General features: G+C 42.9%; 1 pseudogene; it reads left to right on the top strand.

Annotated features, from left to right (window-relative positions):
- Positions 1–826: 826 nt before the first annotated feature.
- LOC149355035 (uncharacterized) lies at positions 827–9,710 on the top strand (annotated as a pseudogene).
- The last annotated feature ends 1,259 nt before the right edge of the window (positions 9,711–10,969 follow it).

Here is a 10,969-nt window from a genome sequence, read left to right on the forward strand (position 1 = left end):
GTTTTAAAGTATGAAAATAAATACAAAACAGTATTCACGATTTCAATCCCTACGAAGCCTGAGTATTCCCTCTTATAGGACGCGCAATCGTCAGAAGCTGGATTTAGTATTGGTTGCATGTGGGTAAATTTCAAACGCAACAGTTGCTGAGTTCAAAACTGTAATTTGTAAGTGTTTTTCTCTCTCATAATCAACGGTTTAAAGCTCCTATTCGCTTTCGTACTCTTCTAACAGTGGGACTCTCTAAGCATATTTTAGCACGTTATTTTGGAGTGACGTGTTTAGTGGTAGTTTATGCAAACATTTAATGCACCCGTCGCTAATCTCAAGATGCCTTTACCGAGCTACCGCCGCTCCAGGGATGAACCGCGCTTAGCAGCCGCTCCTACAGCTACATAACGCCAGGCGCGATCCCGAATTTGATAGCACCATGTTTGCCGCCACTGCACCCAGGTTTTAGCCACCACTATCGTCTTTCCATCGCAACGCATCGCTTTCCCGAACGCCTGGCAGTTATGTCTGTCTTCGACCTTTGACCGAGACAGCCCGTCGTAGCGGTGAGCGGATATTATTCGGGTCTCGAGCTTCGCGTGTCGTTTTGCACGCCTGGTAGACGGTGGGGTCGTTTTCTGTACTCAACTGTTTTCTCAGCGCTGGAGGGCTCGTACGCCAGACCGAAACAGCATCAGTGTCGAGTGCGCAGCCTGTGTTAAAAATCCATCCGTCTGTACATCTCCTCTTTTTGGAAAAGCAGCCCTGAGCCCTGCATCTGTCACCTGCTCTTCTGTCCCGTGACAATCTTCGGAAGCGCTGATCTTTTGCATTCATGAAGAAATTTCCGCGGCGAACGTTTTGTGCCGACTACTCAAAAAGGCACAAACAGCGAATGGAAAAAGGGTGTAATTTTCGCAGTGAAAAGACACTCAATGTCGCTGCTCTCAAAAAAGTTATACTTCCCGAAGAAGCTCTCCGAGTAGGAGAAAGTGACGTCATCTGTCAGAATTGTTACCGCGGTTCAAGGAACACATAAATAATATGCAGGGAGAGTCAACCGAAACATTCGAAGAATTTCGCCCTGGGGAAGAAATGGTGCAAGATTTAAACTCCAGTGTCAGCCTTACCTCCGAAATGTCGCCGCTAAAGCCACCGAGCACTCTAAAAAAGCACCTCAGACTTTCCTATGCAAAGCGAACGCGGGAAGAGGTGGCAAGAGCTATGCTGACGAAAATCCGATCTGGGATACAGGCTGCATATAATATCCCAGAGACTTCGCGTGCCTCAGAAGAAAAGTGTGCCCAATGCAGCAGCTGGGAAGACAACCAACATGAAGCCTACATGGAAGAGCGTTGCCAGCTGCTGACACTGCTACCACGCAACGTAACCGTGAAATATGCGCAGGAAGTTATTCCAGAGGCAACGAGGTACGTTATCCAAAAATAAAGAAGATGGCGGATGAAGAAGGCGTATGGTCAACACAGGAGAGATTTACAAGATGTAAACTACAACAGGAAGACATTACCGCCGTTTTAGAATATTACACCATGGATGCACTCGACTGCTGTAGATAGACTCCGAACAAAAAGGATGTTGTGAGAATCGAAAAGGAGGGAGAGAAGGAACATGTACTTAAACTCTTCATGACGCGGCCCTTGCGAGAAGCATACCGCCTCTACACGCTACCTCACCCTGCCTCCAAGGTTAGCCTCACAAAATTCATCTTGCGTCCTAAGTGGGTGAAATGCTCGCCACAGTGGCAGGTGTGTGTTTGCGTGTGCTGTGCAAACTTTCAGTGGTGCCTCGTGGGACTGGAAGGCGCGTCCGGAAGGTCGCCTTCTCCTGAGGATATGCAGAGTCTCTGCGTATGCCAAGAACCCACTGCGTCATGTTTCCTCAGGAATTGGGAGCACTGTCCACACAATAGCATTTTCACTTTGGAAAATTTTGAAATGAGCAGCGAGGATGAGGTGTTGATTGCTACATGGGAATACAATGAGCTAGTTAAAAAACTCTGACCGCTTCATCATTTATGAGAGAATTTCAAAGAACGGCCATGAAATGGATTCCCCACAACTATATTAGATCTGTGCAAGCAAGTAGCCGTGGATTTGCGGCTACGGTGCGCTTGACTAAACTGTGCCTTCACTGTTCTAGTTGATGCCTCGACGGACCATCCTGCTCATCGTGATTCACGTGCTACAGCGGTGGTGGTGTTATCGTTGCCATTGTATCGCCTGCCTTCATCGCCGCAGTCATCCGTGGAAACTACAACGACGCATCGGGACAGCGCACTGCGCCCAGTTTTGACCGACTAGCGACACCTGCATCGGCTGTACCGCTACAAAAGCATTCGAAAATCGTGGCTCCTTGGGATTTGCGGCTACGGTGCGCTTGACTAAACTGTGCCTTCACTGTTCTAGGTGAGTGGAAACACTGTACCCGAATACATTTCCTTCTAAGTCCTTGCCGCAAATCCCAATGCATGAGTGACGCTTCTCGATGTGTGCACGTTTTGAAATGGGTGTTGACATTGCGACATACCGCGCGCGTATCGGCTGCTTCAGCCAGAGGGTACTGGGTACTGTCTCGGCAAGTTGAGACGTCGCATTACCATGCGACTGCTTTGCTTTAAACTAGGTACTGCCCTGAAGGGAAGCTTGTCGTGGTATATTTCTGTTTGTCTTACCTTCTAATCTGTTGTGAAGATGTCGAGATGAACCCGGGTCCCGACCAGTATGATCAAGTCCTTGATGCTTTGAAAAATGCTGCGTCATCGCAAGAGAAATTTCAAAAAGAACTAATAGGTAAAATGAAGGATATGTCATCCGGTATAACGGTCATCAAGAAACGTCTTTCGAAGATTGAGTCTACTTTGGAAGAATTGGAAAATAGTTCAGAAACTGTCTCGAATGTTAAGGACGCAGTTGACGACATGAAAACAGACGTACTGGCTCTTGCCGTTCTTGTGACGATAAAACCAGCGTGGTTAACCTTGTGGATGACATGAACAACCGTATGCGCCGAAAGAACTTAATATTCAAGGGGTTACCCGAAAAAGAAAAGGAAAGCTACGAGGCCTCAGAGTCACTTATCGTCGAATTTTGCAGTAAGCATCTTGACTTACAGATTAATGACATTGAGCGCGCCCATCGCATTGGTGCTCGGAAAGAAGACCACAACCGCCCCATAATTGTTAAATTCCTCAACTACAAAACTAAACGCATGATTCTTGATAATGCTTCTAAGCTCAAAGACGTTACTGACCCCAAAGTTTACATTGAAGAAGACTTTTCACCTCGGATCCAATTTGCCCGGAAAAAACTTCGAGATTTCGCCCGTGCAAACCGTGAACCAAACGAAAAAGCCAGGTATTCTTTTGACAAACTTATTCTCTCGAAGAAGCAGCACCGATATGACCCCGTGAGTGGCAGGGTCTGTTTATGCGCTCCGCAATTTCACCAGCCATCGCCAACCAAAGCAGCCAACCATGACAAGCTACAGCTCGGCAACAGGCTGTTAAAACAGCCCCGTTTTCTTTCATCTTAGCAAATTTTAGAAGCATATTAAATAAGCAAGACCAGCTTGCCTCCTTCATCTATACTTGCACAGCAGACGCATTTGTTGGTACAGAAACGTGGTTAACTCCTGAAATTGATAGTTCAGAGCTTCAACTTTCAAACTCGTTTTCCGTCTTTCGTAAAGACCGAGCAGACAAAAGAGGCGGTGGTGTCATGATTGCTGTGCGAAAAGACATACATACAACACTTATCATTGTAGATAGTGCACTTGAAATTTTGTGGGTTTCTTGCTCTTTGCCGTACTTCACAGTAGTTATCGGCGTATGTTACAGGCCACCAGATTATTCCATTGACTTTGCTGCAGAGTTTATTTATTTATTTATTTATTTATTTACAATACTGCCAGTCTCAGTAAGAGACCGTAGCAGGTGGGCATCAGTACAATATAGAGTACAATACAGATAAATTACAAGCAGATCAACAAAAATTAGAACTCTTACATAAGTGTTACATAACTGCTAGTAGGCAGGTTAGCAAACAATAACTTGAAAATTCAGAACTTAAACAAAAAGAAATCAAGTACAGCAGGAGTCGTTCATTCCAGCAAGCATGCTAGTATTTGAAGTATTTTGCAATATAAACTAGAAGAAAGCGAAAAGGAAGGTAACGGGTGGCAATAGGCTTGCAATCATCCTTAAAGGTGCACTGAAGAGGAATCTGAACTTGTCTTTTTGCCGCGGGAACTCGATCTACACGTTCCGAGCTTTCTTAGAAACTGCGATTTACTGCCCTGTGTGGCCGATTTCCCCAATTAAATCGAATTAACGTCCGGCTCCCGCCTTTCTTTTTTGAATTCTGCCTCGTACGATGGGCGGAGTCGACCAACGCGTGGAGCGCCTTTCACCCAGTCCCGCGGCGGCTTGCCGCTCTGCCATCGGCGGAGTAATACGTAGTAGTCCGTAGTAGCAAATAGTCCGCGCGTATTTTTATTTCTTCGGGCTTATTTTGCGGCTGTATTATCTGCGAATGAAACTATTTATTCATGGAAACCTAAAAAAACAAAATAAAGCGAAAGCAAAGCCTCCACGGGACTGGGTGAAAGGCGCTCCACGCGTTGGTCGACTCCGCCCACCGTACGAGGCAGAATTCAAAAAAAAAGGCGGGAGCCGGACGTTAATTCGTTTTAATTGGAGAAATCGGCCACACAGGGCAATAAGTCACTGTTTCTAAGAATGTGCTAGGAACGTGTGGATCGAGTTCCCGCGGCAAAAAGAAATGTTCAGAATCCTCTTCAGTGCACCTTTAAAGATAACATGTCAAGAAATATCAATAAGTAGCTGTTCGGCAGTATCTGGTAAAATGTAGGACTTTTGATATTTTACTGATTCTTGTTACATTCTACTAATCTTGAGGTGAAGGAAGATAGTGAGTCCGACATGGTAATCGATGGATCGAGCTGATTCCATTCGCTGATGGCTAAAGGAAAGAAAGAATGCTTGAGTGTGTTCGTTCGGCATGAGCATTCAGTCAGCGTGTGCGCATGCTTGTGCCGGGATTGCCGTGACTGTGAGAAGAATGCATATTTAGACACGTCTATACTGTAGGTGTTGTGTAATAATTGATATAAAAACTTCAAGCGGAATTCTTTTGCCCTAGATAATAGTGATGGAAGGCCAGATGATGCTGCAAGATCGGTAGGGGAGTCAGAGGGTTTGTATTTGTTATGAATGAACCTTAAAGCTTTTCGTCGCACTCTCTCAAGCCGAGTGATGTTAGTGATAGAATGCGGGAACCAAACAGTGCTTGCGTATTCCAAGATTGGCCTTACGAGGGTAGTGTAGGCAAAAAGCTTGGTATTTTGAGGGGCCAAACGTAAGCATCTTCTAAGGAAGAACAGCTTTCGCAAGGCAGCAGATGTAACATTGGCGATATGCGCGTCCCATCTTAGGTCAGAAGTTAAAGTTAACCCTAGGTATTTATGTTCAGAGACCCTTGAAAGCGTTTAATCATTGATACTGTAGTCATAGTTATATGGCTGTTTTTTTCCTGGTGACTGTCATGCAAACGGATTTTTTATTGTTTAACGTCATCTGCCAGGTGTTACACCATTCAACAATTTTGTGAAGAGAGCTGCTTAGCATGAGGTAGTCTTCAGAATTTTTTATCGTTTTGTACAGAATGCAATCATCAGCGAAAAGTTTTATGTTACAGTCAATATTGTTGGTAATATCATTGATGAAACCTAAAAACAAACCTGGTCCTAGAACAGATCCCTGCGGGACTCCTGATGTAATGGGAACTGGCCTTGATTGAACGTGTTCGAAAGTTACAAATTGTGAGCGGTTCGTCAAAAAGTCTGTGATCCAGTGTAACACTTGGCCATCTCCAATTATGATGCGTAGTTTAGATATTAGTTTGTTGTGGCTGACACTGTCAAATGCTTTAGAGAAGTCTAGTAGTATTATATCTGTTTGACTGCAGTCGTCAATACTAAGAGCTAGGTCATGCACAACCTCTGTTAGTTGGGTGACAGTTGATAAGCCACGACGAAAGCCATGTTGATGGGGTGACAATAAGTTTTCGGTCTCCAGAAAGTGCTTTAAGTGTTTTGCTACGATGTGCTCCATGATTTTGCACGACGTACTGGTAAGTGAAATCGGTCGATAGTTGGAGGGTGAGTTTGTATCTCCGGATTTATGAATGGGTAGAACCTTTGCTTTTTTCCAGTCGTCGGGTAGCTTCGAATTTGATAAAGACTTACGAAAAATGATACCGAGATATTTACTGCACCATTCTGCATATCGTTTAAGGAACTGATTTGGGATGTCGTCTGGACTACTTGTTTTCTTTATGTCTAGGTTTAGCAGCAGGTTAAGAACACCATCATCTGTTATGTGGAGAGGAGTTAAACGATGTTTTAACGCATGTTCAAAACAAGTACATGAACTCGCCTATTATCCTGGCAGGTGACTTCAACTTTCCATGCATCAGTTGGCCATCTGTTTCAGTTGCTGATTCTAGTCCGCCCCGTGGTTCCACTGATTTTCTCGATTTGTTGCATCTATTTCAACTGACGCAGCTTGTTTCTTCTCCGACAAGGGGTGACGCCATTCTTGATTTAATTTGCACAACTCACCCTGAACGTGCCTCTGTAACTGTACTTGAATGTATCAGTGACCACCGAGTTGTTCACTGTGTGTTCCAGTCATCCATTCCAAAAGTATCTGTATCTAAAAAACTGATTTATGATTTTGCTAAAGCAGACTTGAACAGTATTAATAACGACCTTGATACGTACTGTGATTTCTTTGAGTGTACCTATTCTAACTGAAGTGTCTCTGAAAACTGGTTACTTTTCCGTGATATGTTGAAAAATCTGGAGGAGAAATACATTCCTAAAAAGTGGCTTTCAACGGCGGGGAACAATGAATGGTTCACGAGAGATATCAAACGATGTCTAAACAAAAAGAAACGCCTGTATGCGAAAGCTAAACGCACTGAAGCTCTCTTAGACTGGACCGCGTATCTGTGCTTTTCAAAGACATGCAAGGAAAAAATTGAGGAAGCGAAAGATAAGTTCTTCAACTATGACATGCCGAACTTCTTGAAAAACAACCCAAAAAAGTTTTGGAAAGTGATTTCTCCTGCATCAAAAAAGGAGCTCCCGCCCTTAGTTTCTGCAGATGGTACCTCAATAGACCCAGTTGATATGTGCGATTATTTTAACTCATTTTTCTGCAGCATTTTTGAACAAGAAAAGCCTTTATCCATTTTTGAACATGTATCTAGCACTGAATGCACAATGCCCTGTACAGATATACATGCGGAGGGCATAGAGAGGGCTATTGAACGTTTGCCTACTTTTTCGAGCCCAGGCCCCGATGAAATCAGCACAAAACTTCTAAAAATTACAAAAACGTATACATCACGTATCCTAGCACACATCTTTCAGCAGTCACTTGATACGGCCGAGATTCCCGATGATTGGAAGCTTGCTCATGTTTTACCCATATTTAAAGCAGGGGATAAAGATAACCTGACTAACTATAGGCCCATATCTTTGACATCAGTTGTTTGTAAATTATTAGAACATGTTATATCATCACACATAATGAAACATATAACTGAGAATCATATCCTTCTTCCGAACCAGCATGGATTTCAGCGCGGGCGTTCTTGTGAATCCCAGCTGTTCGAACTGACTACAGACCTTCACTGCAATCTAGAACAATTAATGCAAACTGATGCTTTTTCATCGATTTTGCAAAGGCGTTTGACCGTGTGCCCCATAATCGCCTGATATATAAAATGAACAGCGTTAACATAAATAATAAAGTTATTAACTGGGTAGAAGAGTACCTCCACAACCGATTTTAGTCAGTCATTATTAATGACATTAAATCCTCTCCTCAGTCTGTCAAATCTGCTGTCCCCCAAGGATCTGTGCTTGGACCAACATTATTTTTAATATACATAAACGATATTGCATCGAGCATTACATCATCAATCAGATTGTTCACCGATGATTGTGTAATTTACCGTCCAATCTCTAATCTCACTGACTGTGTAATGTTACAGAATGATTTGACTGAATTAGGTAGGTGGTGCTCTGAATGGCAAATGATCATTAACACAAGAAAAACTAAGTTAACGCGTTTTAGTACCCGCTGTCACGTTTTGCCAAACACCTGCACCATCAGTAATACTGAAATAGAGTTTGTTACATCTTTCAAATACTTAGGAGTGTATTTAACCCCTACTCTCTCCTGGAGCACTCATATTAATCACGTTCTGACTGACACATATAAAATTTTAGGTTTTATTCGTCGGGCACTTTTCAAAGCTAACATAGGTACACGACTAATTGCTTACACCACGCTGAGCAGACCGAAGCTCGAATATGCGTCATTCATTTGGTGTCCTCATCAACAGTACCTTATTAACAAATTAGAAACACTGCAAAACAGGGCCAGTCGATTCATCGCGCGTCAGTACTCGCGTTTCTCAAGCGTGACCGTAATAAAAGAGAACCTTAACCTTCCTACGTTGGAAAGGAGACGTAGGATATCACGCCTTGCCTTTTTTCATAAATTATATTTTGACCCCACACCCTACTCCGCACCACTAATTAGGCCTGCCATGCGCACATTTCATCGACTTGACCACAATAAAAAAGTCGAACCTCCATTTGCGCGAACTGACGCAGTCAGATTCTCGTTTCTTTACCTGGCGATAAGAGAATGGAATGCCCTCCCCCATTCTGTAGTTAACACTATTGATCGCGACCAGTTTCTTTCAAGACTAAAAGATAGTGGGGCAGAGTAGGTATGTAAGATTTACCTTTTGATTTACCTGTCGTCCTTTGTTCTTTGTATATCTTTGTATTTGTATTGTGTTCTTTGAATTTATGCATTGTATTTTGATCTTTGTATTTCTTTCGTGATGTTCCCCCCCTATGTAATGCCCAGGTGGGCCTTTAGGGTAAATAAATGAAAAAAAAGGGCAATACATGAAGAAGAACACAGCTGCAAGTGGGGTGCAATTGTTTCGCATCTTGATTTCGCCGAAAACTGGACAGTTGTGCTACCAGACCCAGTACAAGCGTACCATTGGCAGAAAAAGCACATGACCGTGTTTACCTGCGTTGCCACGTAAAGAAAATATATCACAATATATCACGACATGTCTCACGATTCAGCTCATGCTTGCTTGGCTCTGTCGAAAATCAAACCAGACCTTGAAGACAACGCGCCCACTACACCAAGGTAACATATGTGAGCGACGGCGCTCCCGCTCACTTCAAGTACAAATATCAGTTTCATGAGCTACAACGCAGTGAATGTCAAGAGACGAAATAGATGTTTTCGGCCACAGGACACGGATGCTTGCGACGGCGTTGGTGGGCTAGTGAAACATCGAGCATCACACCACAATTTGCGGAAGCCTGCAACTGAGGCCACACAAACAGCCAGCGGCTTCCTAGACGCAATTCAAGGAAGGCTAAAGAGCATCACCATTCTGGAGCTCCCACAGAGGGGGCTTGCAGACTTTCGCGAAATGAAGACGGAAGAATGGAAAACAGCAAAGAAAGTGCCTGGAGTTCAGACGCTCCACATGTGGAAGTACATTCAGTCAAATGAAGGCAGTCCATCCTACATTGCCTCCACCGCTGCTTCGGAATGGAAGAGACTGTGATCTGATTTGTGCTTCGTGCTGGACAATACACTGCGCGCAAACCGAAATCAACTGCTGCTGTTTATTTCTTGTCACGACTTTCTGAATTGCAGTCTGCACATGAAGTGGCATCCCATTTATAAATTGCCTCCTGATTAAAACGCCTTCTGTTTAAAAACCTTGCAGATAAATTGTTCCCCTCAGAAGACGACGTTTTATCTTCTGGCAGTGCCCTGTAGAGCCATTGAACACAGATGTAAATAGATGCAGGTTCGGGAACGTGGGCTTCAGAAACACATTAATATTAATTTTTATGCGTAAATTTTTTCTAAGCATCGAGAAAAGATCTAATAATTTTATTGAATAGATTACATACCAATGGACCTTAAAATGAACAAATTAGAGAATACAAAAAACGTTTGACCTCCACCGGCCAGTTCTTGAGACGTCAGACGAAATAGCTAATTTATTCCCACTTTGACGCATTAAGAACTCCGCTAACAAGCGAATAGAAGCCCTACAAGCAATAAGAATGGTTCGAATATTGTGGTAAATGAAATGTAACCACGTTCAGCGAGTGCTAAATAAAATTTCTGACAGCTACTATATCTAAGATGCCGTAATAAGCAATTCTAGATAACAAAAACATGAACTCACTTAGTTTTGTGTTTATTTTTGTAATTTAAAACAATATAATGCAACACTTTTCTGGTGCCTTATAATTATCAAGTATTGAGGATTATTGAGGGAAATTTTAACAAAATTCGATGATGATGTTTTTTTTTAAAATACAAGTCAAAGTTGCGACTTTTCTGACGTTTTTTGAACTGCGGCCAATTTTGAGGACATATTGAAAAATATATGTCAATCTAGAGCTACAGAACTTGCCTGAAGTGAGAAAAAGCAGCATAAAAATACTGAGAAAAAGAATCTCTGATGAGATCTTTGCGCATCGTGCCCTAAGGCTGCCCTGAAAATTGCCTTTTTTGCACCGCCTAGGCCCAGAAGCGAAGTTTGCGATTTTTTACTGAAAAGGTTGACATAGCAAAAAACACTTTTATTTTTTTTTCGTATAGTACAAGTTGCAGAGTATCTGAAAAAATTATTATGTGCGGAGACAATTTATTGTGCATGCAATGGGGCTTCAAAGTTGCAACTTCGCGAAGTGGCAAAAACGACATTCTCCACCTCTTGTGAAAAACGATTTTTTTTTCCAAGAAAACTACGATGTTTCTTGCCAAACTAAGGTTCATTACTTTGTGTGGACACGTTTGCCCATC

The sequence above is a fragment of the Amblyomma mixtum genome, chromosome 3, assembly GCF_055824585.1.
Source record: "Amblyomma mixtum isolate Tamu chromosome 3, ASM5582458v1, whole genome shotgun sequence".
NCBI lineage: Eukaryota > Metazoa > Arthropoda > Arachnida > Ixodida > Ixodidae > Amblyomma > Amblyomma mixtum.